Source organism: Pituophis catenifer, unplaced genomic scaffold (genome assembly GCF_029215685.1).
Source record: "Pituophis catenifer annectens isolate HBS135680 unplaced genomic scaffold, rPitCat1.0.hap2 SCAF_6, whole genome shotgun sequence".
In the NCBI taxonomy this organism is placed as follows: Eukaryota; Metazoa; Chordata; class Lepidosauria; order Squamata; family Colubridae; genus Pituophis; species Pituophis catenifer.
In genome coordinates this window covers 78,528,001-78,538,633 of record NW_027256886.1, presented here as the reverse complement: position 1 = coordinate 78,538,633, position 10,633 = coordinate 78,528,001, and the positions used below count along the sequence as shown (strand labels likewise).

General features: G+C 38.7%; 1 protein-coding gene across 1 annotated transcript in view; it reads left to right on the top strand.

Moving 5' to 3' along the window:
- Positions 1 to 911: 911 nt before the first annotated feature.
- MYPN (myopalladin) overlaps positions 912 to 10,633 on the top strand; it is a 101,246-nt gene continuing 91,524 nt past the window's right edge. The window contains exons 1-2 of the mRNA XM_070946342.1: positions 912 to 986; positions 3,191 to 3,248. The gene's annotated coding sequence lies outside the window, so the exon portion shown is untranslated. The remainder of the gene's footprint in view (positions 987 to 3,190; positions 3,249 to 10,633) is intronic.

Below are 10,633 nucleotides of genomic sequence, written 5' to 3'. Positions count from 1 at the left end.
GCGGTTGATAAGTGAGTTTTGCCCCATTTTATGGACTTGCCACGGTCATTAAGTGAATCACAGTAGTTGTTAAGTTAGTAACACGGTTGTTAAGTGAATCTGGCTTCCCTATTCACATTGCTTATCAGAAGGTCACAAAAGGAGACCTTGGGATACTGCAACTGTCATAAATTGACGCAGTTGTCAAATGTCCAAATTTTGATCAAGTGACCACAGGGATGCTGCAAGTGTGAAAAACAACAAAATCACTTTTTTCAATGCTGTTGTAATTTTGAACGGTCAGTAAACAAATAGTTGTAAGTTGAGGACTTCCTGTAATGCATAAGATCATATCAGGACCATCTGGGAGTTTGATCAAATGTTCAACAATACAGTGGCCACAATCCCAACATTGTGGTCCCCATCTTGAATTTTTGACCATACTGTGAGGACACCCCTGAAGGAGGATCAAACTACCCTGTTTCTCCCAAAATAAGACATCCCCTGATAATAAACCTAATCAGGCTTTTAAGCGCATGGCAATAAGGCCAAGCACTTATTTCAGGGTTCAAAAAAATATAAGTCAGGGTCTTATTTTCAGGGGAACACAGTATGGCTGTCTAGTTAGTATGAAAGTAAAAATATTGAAACTGGGCATGAAGTCTCTACAAAGACCAAAGAAGTCCCCTTATTTCCTGACCTCTAGGGCAGATGACAAGTATTGTATGCTTAGGTGTATTTCTACAAACTATCAAGCGCCGCCCAATGGCAGAGCAAGGTGGGGCCCCAGGTCTTCTGAAAAACAGCAGTGACAAAGCTACCGGTTTGGAAAGGACACCTTATCTTTTCACGGCCCTGTGATGAAGTAACCTAAAATTAGCCTCCTTACTAGTTTGTCAAGACTGCATGCCGGGAAGCATGCTGTTTGCCGAGAGGAATTGCAAAGAGGTAGCGTGGAGGAAAGATCTGGAACAGGCTCACGCGCAGGCAGATCCCGCCACTTCATGGTGAGCTCAGATGACTTCTGTTCAGATTTCCAGAATTTATCATTTAGGTGTAAGGTGGTGTGATCTGGGACGGAGGAAAGGGAAGCTCTTCTAGTGAAAGCAGAAACTGAGGAGAGGGTCTTTTGAGGTGGGAAAGGCAACTAGGCATCCCAGAAAAAGGGGAAATGGAAGTATCAGATTTGCTGTAATGGGCAGACAAGCAAGAGAATGGTCCAAACCCAATGGTGTTGTGCCCATAGTGGGCAAGAACAGGTGATATAAAAAGAAGGAAATAATTTCATCTAAAAACAAAGGCAGAAAAATTAAGTTGGTTTAGATCAATTAAGGCTACACTTATTTGATAGACAACTTAATTATTAATTGAGTATCCTCAACTCTAACCTCACATTTCTTTTCTTAGTTTTAATCTTACTTCCCTCAACCTGGTTCCCTTCAAATGAATTGGGTTGGGCAGCAATATGAGTCAATTATTCCCAGGCAATGCTGTCCTTGTTTGGAGATGATCCACATAGTAATTCTGCATATCTAGTGGGCATCAGGTTGGGAATCTAAATCTGTGATCTTTTAACAGCGGCGATAGAAAGATGAAATGGATCTTTGTTCTAATGGGCACTGCTTTCATTTGATAGATTTAGATGTAGGTCATGCTTGTTCCCTCTCTCGAGTAGGGCGTCTATGCAGAATTTCAGATAATTTAGAAAACTCTTTGTATGTAATTAGTTTCTTTAAAGACCAGCAACTTCTCAAATGTCACTGTTTGAACAGATGCTCAGTTATGTAAAACCTAGAACTTGCCCTTTCTTTCTACAGATAATTTTTTATATGCCTCACCCCCAATCTTCTTTTTTGAAAATTTCTTGAGAGTCAAAGTAGGATGGGGGGACTGTTTGGATGACAGTGAAGGTAGATTGTAGAATAATAGGGTTGGAAGCAGGGGTGGGTTCTAATTTTTTTTACTACCGGTTCTGTGGGCGTGGCTTATTTTGTGGGTGTGGCTTGGAGGTCATGTGACTAGGTGGGCATGGCTAGCTGGTCAGTGTCATTTCTGGAAGGTCCTCGCACTTACGACCAAGTCCTTGCACTTACGACCCGACTCATTTGTTTGCTTTTAACACTGAGCAGCTGTAGGACGGCCCTTTGAAGCCCCGCGGCAAGAGTTTAAACAGTTTTTTTCCCTCTAGTCATCAGCTGGGACTCAGGAGGCAGCAATAGATTGGGGGCGGGACCAAATAAAAGGTAAGAATAACGTGGATGGGTGGGGGGGGAGAACCGGTTCAGTGACGTCATATCGTCACCGCTACCGGCTCGGCCGAACCGGACTGAACCGGGAGGAACCCACCACTGGTTGGAAGAGACCTTGGAAATCTTGCAGTCCAACCCCGTACTCAAGCAGGAGACTCTATATTATTCTGGACAAATGGCTTTCTAGTAGATGGTTAGGTTAGGAAATCCCTGATGGAAGGAAGAAATGCTTTTATATGGAGGTGGAGGGAAAAATCAGATGATTTATTAAAAGATGAGAGGATAGTGTAGGGCTACCATACCTAATTTTACACCTCCAGGCAGGGGTGAAATCCAGCAGATTCAAACAGGTTCTGGAGAACCGGTAGCAGAAATTTTGAATAGTTCAGAGAACCGGCAAATACCACCTCTGGCTGGCCCCAGAATGGGGTGGGAATGGAGATTTTGCAATATCCTTCCCCTGCCACGCCCACCGAACCGGTAGGAAAAAATTTTGAATTTCACCCCTGCCTCCAGGGTTATTAGACTACAATTCCCATCATCAGTGTGCTGTTGTAGGAGACACCAGTGTCAGGAAAGTTGGACAACAGTTGAACAGCTAGATAATGAAGCAAAGAGTCTAGCCACCTAAATTATTTACTTTTTAAAGCTTTAAAGCTATAATGGAAGAAAGGATATCCTTTAACTCAGTCATCAACCAAAGTAATACATCGTGAGTTCTTCCTACATACATTATATTATTTGAGTTCTGTATCATACTATTCTGATGTTCACCGAGAAACCAGCATGTTCCTGTGCAGTTTCTAAATGCTGATTGTATAGAAAATTGTGTTTTTTCATCATGTGACTATAACTAACAGTCTGGGAAGCTCACTTATATATTTGAAGTAATAAAGTTATAATCATTATCAAAATAAAGAGGATTCACTTTTTTTGTATGTATTTTGTGTCCTCAAATCCAGGACGGAGTGTTAACCAACCCAACATCTTATTTCTCGGTTGACCAACAGTGGAAAACCGGTGAGTGCTTATAAATTATTTTACCTCTATGGAAGGAAATAGCAGAATAGCAAGCGTCCTTTGAATGTGCAAAAGTACAAAATACCACATTTTCTCAGGGGTTGGGTTAATGTTATCTGAATTGCACAAGATATTAATTTTCTTTGAATATACCTTGCCTAAAAACAAAATCTCAGATCTTTGACTGGCAGTTGTTTTGAAACAAATGAACAGAAGACAAGAAAGCACATGTACAGTAGGTCCATTCTCTGCTTCTATGTTTTCAGAATTCCATTTGCCCAAATCTTCCAATTATATTGGAAGCATCATTGTTTTGGTGGGCTTTTGAGAGCCCAATTATGTTGGGGAACAGATTGTTATGCATCCTTTGTTGACTCAACCACACTTCAAATAGCCTATCAAATAAAGATGTGGTAGCCCGTCAAGTTGTTGTTAGTCGCAAAGTCATATCCAACCCATCGCGACCCTATGGACAATGTTCCTCCAGGTTTTCCTGTCTTCTACATACCCCAGAGTCCATTTAAGCCTATCAAGAGTGTGAGTCTATTAGTGAAGAAAGATGCAGGATCGGGACAATTTGGAAGGGGAGGGTAATAGCATTATAAGAAAAAAGATGCGTTACAATTCACTTGTATTGGACCTCATGAGTAGTCCACACCATTAGTTTCTCACCAATATCCATAACCTGAAATCTTGAAATCTCCAGGACACTGAATCACCCATTAGAAAAACATTCATGCATTTTTGATCTGCATACTTTGGAAAACATGGAAGGGATATCTAATCTGAATTTGTTTCCTGAAATGAGTTTGGATCTTTTCTCATATTTTAAAGCACAGGTCTGTCTTCATGTAATACAAAAATGTGTCAGATGATCTGGCCTAGACACTTCATAGGTATTTATATTCTATGCACAAAGAAATATGTCTTTTGACATTATCAATAAAAAGGTATCATATATGCTCAAACGTGGCAGGCATCCAAATAGAAGATGTTCCTAAACTAGAGTGTATCCTATAATGTTCTGAATAACATAAACATTTCTGTATCACAAACAGCACTATCAAATGGAGAGCCCGAATTGATCATGAAAAAAAAGATACTTTTGGCAACTATCAAAACACTATCAGTTATAGCATCTACATCTTAAAATGCATTGACATTTCAGAACAGAACAGAATAACAGAGTTGGAAGGGACCATGTAGGTCATCTAGTCCAACCCCCAGCCCAAGCAGGAGACGTACACCATTTCTGACAGATGGCAGTCCAATCTCTTCTTAAAACCCTCCAGTGATGAAGCTCCCACAACTTCTGAAGGCAAACTGTTCCATTGGTTGATTATTCTCACTGTCAGTAAATTTCTCCTTATTTCTAGGTTGAATCTCTCCTTGGTCAGTTTCCATCCATTATTCTTTGTCTGGCCTTTAGGTGCTTTGGAAAATAGCTTGACCCCTTCCTCTCTGTGACAGCCCCTCAAGTATTGGAACACTGCTATCATGTCTCCCCTGGTCCTTCTCTTCACTAGACTTAGTCATGCACAGTTCCTGTAACCATTCTTCATATGTTTTAGCCTCCAGTCCCCTAATCATCCTGGTTGCTCTTCTCTGCACTTTTTCTAGAGTCTCAACATCTTTTTTATAGTGTGGTGACCAAAACTGGATGCAGTATTCTAGGTGTGGTCTTACTAAGACTTTTTAGAGTGGTATTAGTGTCTCACGTGATCTTGATTGAATCCTTCTGTTAATGCAATTTAGGATTGCATTGGCTTTTTTGGCTGCCATTGCACACTGTTGGCTCATATTTAACTGGTTGTCCACTAAGACTCCAAGATCCCTCTCACACCTATTAAGCCTGGTTTCACCCAAACTATATGTGTATTTTTGGTTTTTCTTGACTAAGTGTAAGACTTTACTTTTCTCTACATTTAATTTCATTTTGTTAGTTAAGGCCCAGTGTTCAAGTCTGTCAAGATCCATCTGGATCTTGAGCTTAACATCTGGGGTGTTGGCTATTCCTGCCAGCTTAGTATCATCTGCAAATTTGATATGTTCCCCTTCTAATCCCTCATCTAAATCATTTATGAAGATATTGAACAGTACTGGGCCTAAGACGAAACCTTGTGGTACCCCACTGCTTCCTTCCTTCCATGTAGATGTAGTATCGTTAAGGACTACTCATTGAGTATGGTTTCTCAGCCGTACTGTCACTGCTTACTTCCCTCCATATCAATGTAGTACTGTAAGGGACTACTTATTGAGTACAGTTTGTCAGCTGTATATTAATAAGGAAGACTATTTCACAATAGCCTTCCTTATTAATATATGTGGTGGCAGGGCAATTTCATGCTTTCTTCTCGAAAGCATATTATTTCACAAGAAATTAAACTAGGAGTGGAATGGGGTCCTAAGGCAAAGATCCATGCACAAGAAGAATATGTTTAATTGGGTATCAGTGTTGGAAAAGATGCTAGGCTGTTTCTTAGGCCATAATGTTCAGCAGAAAGCTCACACTGAAAGAATTACGAAAGGGCATATGGCAAAATTATTGACCAACGCTGTGAGTCTTGCAGAAGCAAACGACAGAGATTTAAGAGTACTCCTAAAAATTCTAAATGAATTATAAACAATTTCACAACTTTTCCTAGAATTGAGTCTTTATTTTGGTGGTCTTTTAGGAAAATATGGATTAGAGATGGGGAAGTGGAAATGGAATCTTTTCCCACGATCCTTTGGATTCCTTCAATAACTAACCACACAGGTTCAGTGCTTTTATTTCCATTATAGTTTTAGATGCAAATTGACCTTTTTTTGTATTCTTGTGGGCATCAATATCTATCCCATTAAGCTTAGATGATCATCTGCTGGTGGTCTATTCTTGAAATGAATAAAAAGCTCCTCTTTAAGGTAACTATTTAGCACCATATATTCCAATTGGTCCCAAATTATTATTCTCCAGTATCCTGGGATTTATAGTCCCCATGACTGGAGAGCCCAAGATTGGAGAAGGCATATCCTTTGTAAGGATGCATCCCTGTTGAGATAGCTAACAATAATCTCAGGTTCTAGTAATGCACAATAACAGAAGACAATAGCAATGAAGAAAAATTGGAGATTATTAAGTTCATTACTGCGGCATTTGTACCAACAAAGCATACAAACGGAAACTTCTGCTGTATCTTTCACATGCAGTGCTTTTTCTCTGTAAACTCCTCCCAACAGATTTTAGTGTAAGAAGAAGTAATCTGAACAAAAGAACTATTGGCCACCACCTGGTGCTTTTATAAAAAGAAATCAAAAGAAGTATTCAGCCACATGAAAGATGTGAATGCATGCAACTGTCACCATGGGTAGCTAACAATAGAAAGACATCGTATGAGCTCAAAACCAGCAGTCTAACAAACTAAAATGCTTCCTATTTTTTTTCTTGTAATACAAATACTACAATTGAAATAGTTGAACGTCTTCCACTTTAAAATAACAAACTCAACAATTCCCCCCCTAAAGAGGAGTGTATAAATGGTACGCTAAATATTTAAAAATAATTTCTCCGAATAGCTTACATTCATAGAATAATGCCCATAATCAACATAGAATAATGATGAATCGGAACCTAATAGTGAGAGGTTTACTGCATATACATTTGTTCAACTAAAAATGATAATAAAAGTTATCTATCTATCTATCTATCTATCTATCTATCTATCTATCTATCTATCTATCGTCTGTCTATCTATCTTATTCTTCCAACCCCTTTCACTTTCCTTCACACAATCTTAGTAGCTTCTGTTCTCTTTTGCAGTATTCCCAAATTATTACTACTTTTCATACACACAAAAGAACCCTTGATCAAACAGTGGAATTACATTTTCAAAGCAATATTGTTTCTATTAATGGGAAGTGGTAAATAATATTAAATATGGTAATCTGTATTTACAAAAAAAAAAAAGAATTCTGACAGCATCATAAAAATTGCAAAGACTTACCCAAACATCTATTTGTTTGTTTTCTTGATTCATTCTAAGATTCTGGAGTCCAGTTTGCTCTAATGTTCTTCCTTGTTGGACAAAAGAAATTAGGCACGCCTTAGTGGGAGGAAAGGAACTTTCATAGCTTTACACTTACTCTTTTTTTCCTGCTAACTACCAGTAGTCTTAAAATGTTTGCATTAACACACACTTTATCACAGGAGACTATATTTTAAATGCTGTGACTTACCTTGTTTTGCCCAATGACTGTGAGTCAGCCGATACTTTAGACATTAGGAAATCAATTTGACTCATGAAGCTAATTAAAAGGCACAAACAGGAGTCTTTCTTAACTTTACAAGCTTGTACATATACTTTCCAGTCTTAGTCCATGAAAGAAGTATGCATCTTTTAAAGGGTTAATATAGCGATGGAGCAAGATTCTGTCGCAACATGATCATTTCTTCAAAGAACTTCGGGGAAGAGAAGAGGAAGAAAGGAAAAACAAGGAAATGAAAGATACATGAAGGTCTGATTTGGGAGACCACTTTCAGGCTGAGGAACCTTGGACCACCATTGGTGGTCAACCCTAGCAGAATCATCAGTTCAAGCTTGAAGATACTGCTGTGCTGAAAGAGCTTTTCTTCCTTCTGAATTAGTTTTGCTTGCCCTCAGTAACACCAACCAGGAGGTTCTATGGTGTGTGTGTGTGTCAAAAAAGCTGAGTCCACAACCATGCCTCTTTTTAACATGCATGCTGCACATAATTAATAAATTATTACTTTAGTAATTTGAGCACACAATTATAGATCCAATCTGGACATGTAGACTCAACCAAGGAATATATCTAGCAATCTTAGTACAGTATGAAGAAAGAGTAGAAGCAACAGCAACAACCAGAACCAGAACAATAGATTCCGGGGGAGGAGGATGGCGTCAACACAAGAATTGATATAGGTTGTGGTATTCATTACAAAGCAAAATGTTGGTAGACTTTTGGGAAATATATTAGGATTCTCAAGAATACAACTTGCAGGCAATGATTTTGCCCTGGATACTCTATAGAAATAAAAATTGGACTTTGAAGAAGCAAGATAAAAAGAATACTGGTGGGTTTGAATGTTGATGTTGGAGAAGATCAGTAAGCGTACCACGGATAGCCAAGGAAACAAAGAAATGGATCGACAAACAAATCAATCCAAAGTTTCCATGTGAGGCACAAATGACAGAAATTACGTTTTGCTTACTTAGATCTAAGCTCTCATCTAAGATGAAAGGAAAACAAAGAAGAAAACCAATAGTAAGATGGATGGACTTGATTACAGCAGCAATGGGTGAACTATTCAGGAAGAGCTGAAGGGTCAGGTTGTGGACATATCTCTTGAAGAAAGTCTATTCATGTGGTTACTAACAGTCAGCACCAATTTGATGGCACGTAATCACTTACTCAGTCCTAGAAACCCTACTTTTAAGTCACCAATATTTCAATTCTCAGTCTTTTTCTAATATATATCATATCATATTAATATGTTATGTTCTATATACTCTGTGTGTGTGTGTAATTTCCCTTTGGCATCCCTTTTTGAAACTTGTCTTTTTTATTTTCATTTCAACACACTCTTTATTTTAGCCTTGTTTTATTATAACAATACTATGAAATGCAAGTCTGAGAAGCTGATGCTTTTCAAGGACAGCTTTGGTAAGTCTAGGCATTGAAAAGAAATGTATGCATAAGGTAACAATTCTGCTTAACAATTTTAATATATGAACTATATTAACCCATGTTGAGGTCTAAAGAACAAAATAGGATTTGAGACATGTTCATAGAACCCATTGGAAACATCTTCTTCTAGGTTTGTCTGGCCTTGCAGCCCCTTTAAGATGTTCTCGTTAGATGCTATACACCTGCCTGCATTTCCCTGAATTTCATTTTGCCCTTCAAATCTCTGCACAGGTCTAATTTTAACTGGCTTTAGGTTGTTTCAAGCATTTCATAGATCTGCCTTGAATTTCCTGGGACTGCTATCTGATTTTTATCATGACACTGTTATGTACATATCAGTGATGAGAAAGGTGTAATTTAGATATCAGTGCAGGAAAAAACAAGGCAGGCATTTGGAGCAGTACCTCCCTCTAGCAATAACTTTGTCTGGTCTCTGTCTGAGTTGGTACTGATGGCCATAAACCACATTTATTATTCATTTACCAAGCGTGATGAAACCAACAATTCATGTAGACTTGAGGAAAGTAGAATTCAAAAACTATTTCTGCACAGAAGGGCTCCTCAGCTAACAGTTACAGTAAACTTCAGCAAAAAAGGCATAGGCACACTAAATCGGGTTTACCTCAAGCTTTTTATACTTTTTTTACAAAGAAGCCCCACATTACAATCTCACTCATTGGTTATTTACCACTTCCTCAGTGTGGGATACACACACACACTCACATATTCTCCAGAACATTCTTAGCACGATCAGCATGAACTGTGAATTGCTTATTTTAATATTAGGGTTTGAGTTTTTAGTATGCTAATGACCTCCAGACCTGCCTGGATTTATGCCCATAGCTGTAAACTATATGTCACCTTAGTCTTAGTAATGGGCCCCTTGCAACACTTAAAAAATTGTTTTCAGACCACATCTTTCCATTAAAGCAATGCCTCCTCTATGTGGTTTCTGCCTTCACTAGTTTCTAGCAAGCATCAAAGGTGATTCTTAACTGTGGTTTAGCTTCTGCTGGCAAGCTTCCATTTATCTAATCTAAGTTATTGCCTTACTGAATCTTTACAAAAAGCTTCTGTTTAAGCCAGGATTGCCCAAGCTTGGCAACTTTAAGACTTGCAGACATCAACTCCCAGAATTCCCCATCCATCCAGCCATTGTCCACAAGTCTTAAAGCTGCCGAAGTTGAATACTCCAGTTTAAGCTTTTATGAAGCATTTTAAAGCATAGTTCAACCTGAGAGTCTTTATTAAATAAATAAATATTAAATATTAAAATAACTGGCCCTCACTAACCAGGCCTTCACCGGACCAAGGTTAACGCACCTGGCCTTCAGTACTAGTTTAACCAGGAAGTCAATAGCATAACTAATAAGCTCTCCTACCTCCAAAACTGGTTAAATTGCTTCTAACCCAACATGAGCTTATGTATGCATATATTGCATGCATGTACTGTATATTGGAAAAATGGCTTAATTTAGCTGCTGAGATTACAGAGGTTAGTCAGTCAGAAATCTCCAACATTTGCAATAAACCTGCACCAGGAATGTGTCCAACCGTACCTGGCTGCATTTGGCTGCTGCCGGCTGTTCTCAAAATATTAATCAAAGTAGTTGGGAAACCTCAAGAAATCTGAGGCATGTTGATAAAATGGCAGACACAGTAGGTAGGTAGACCAGACCAGGAAATCAACTCCACAA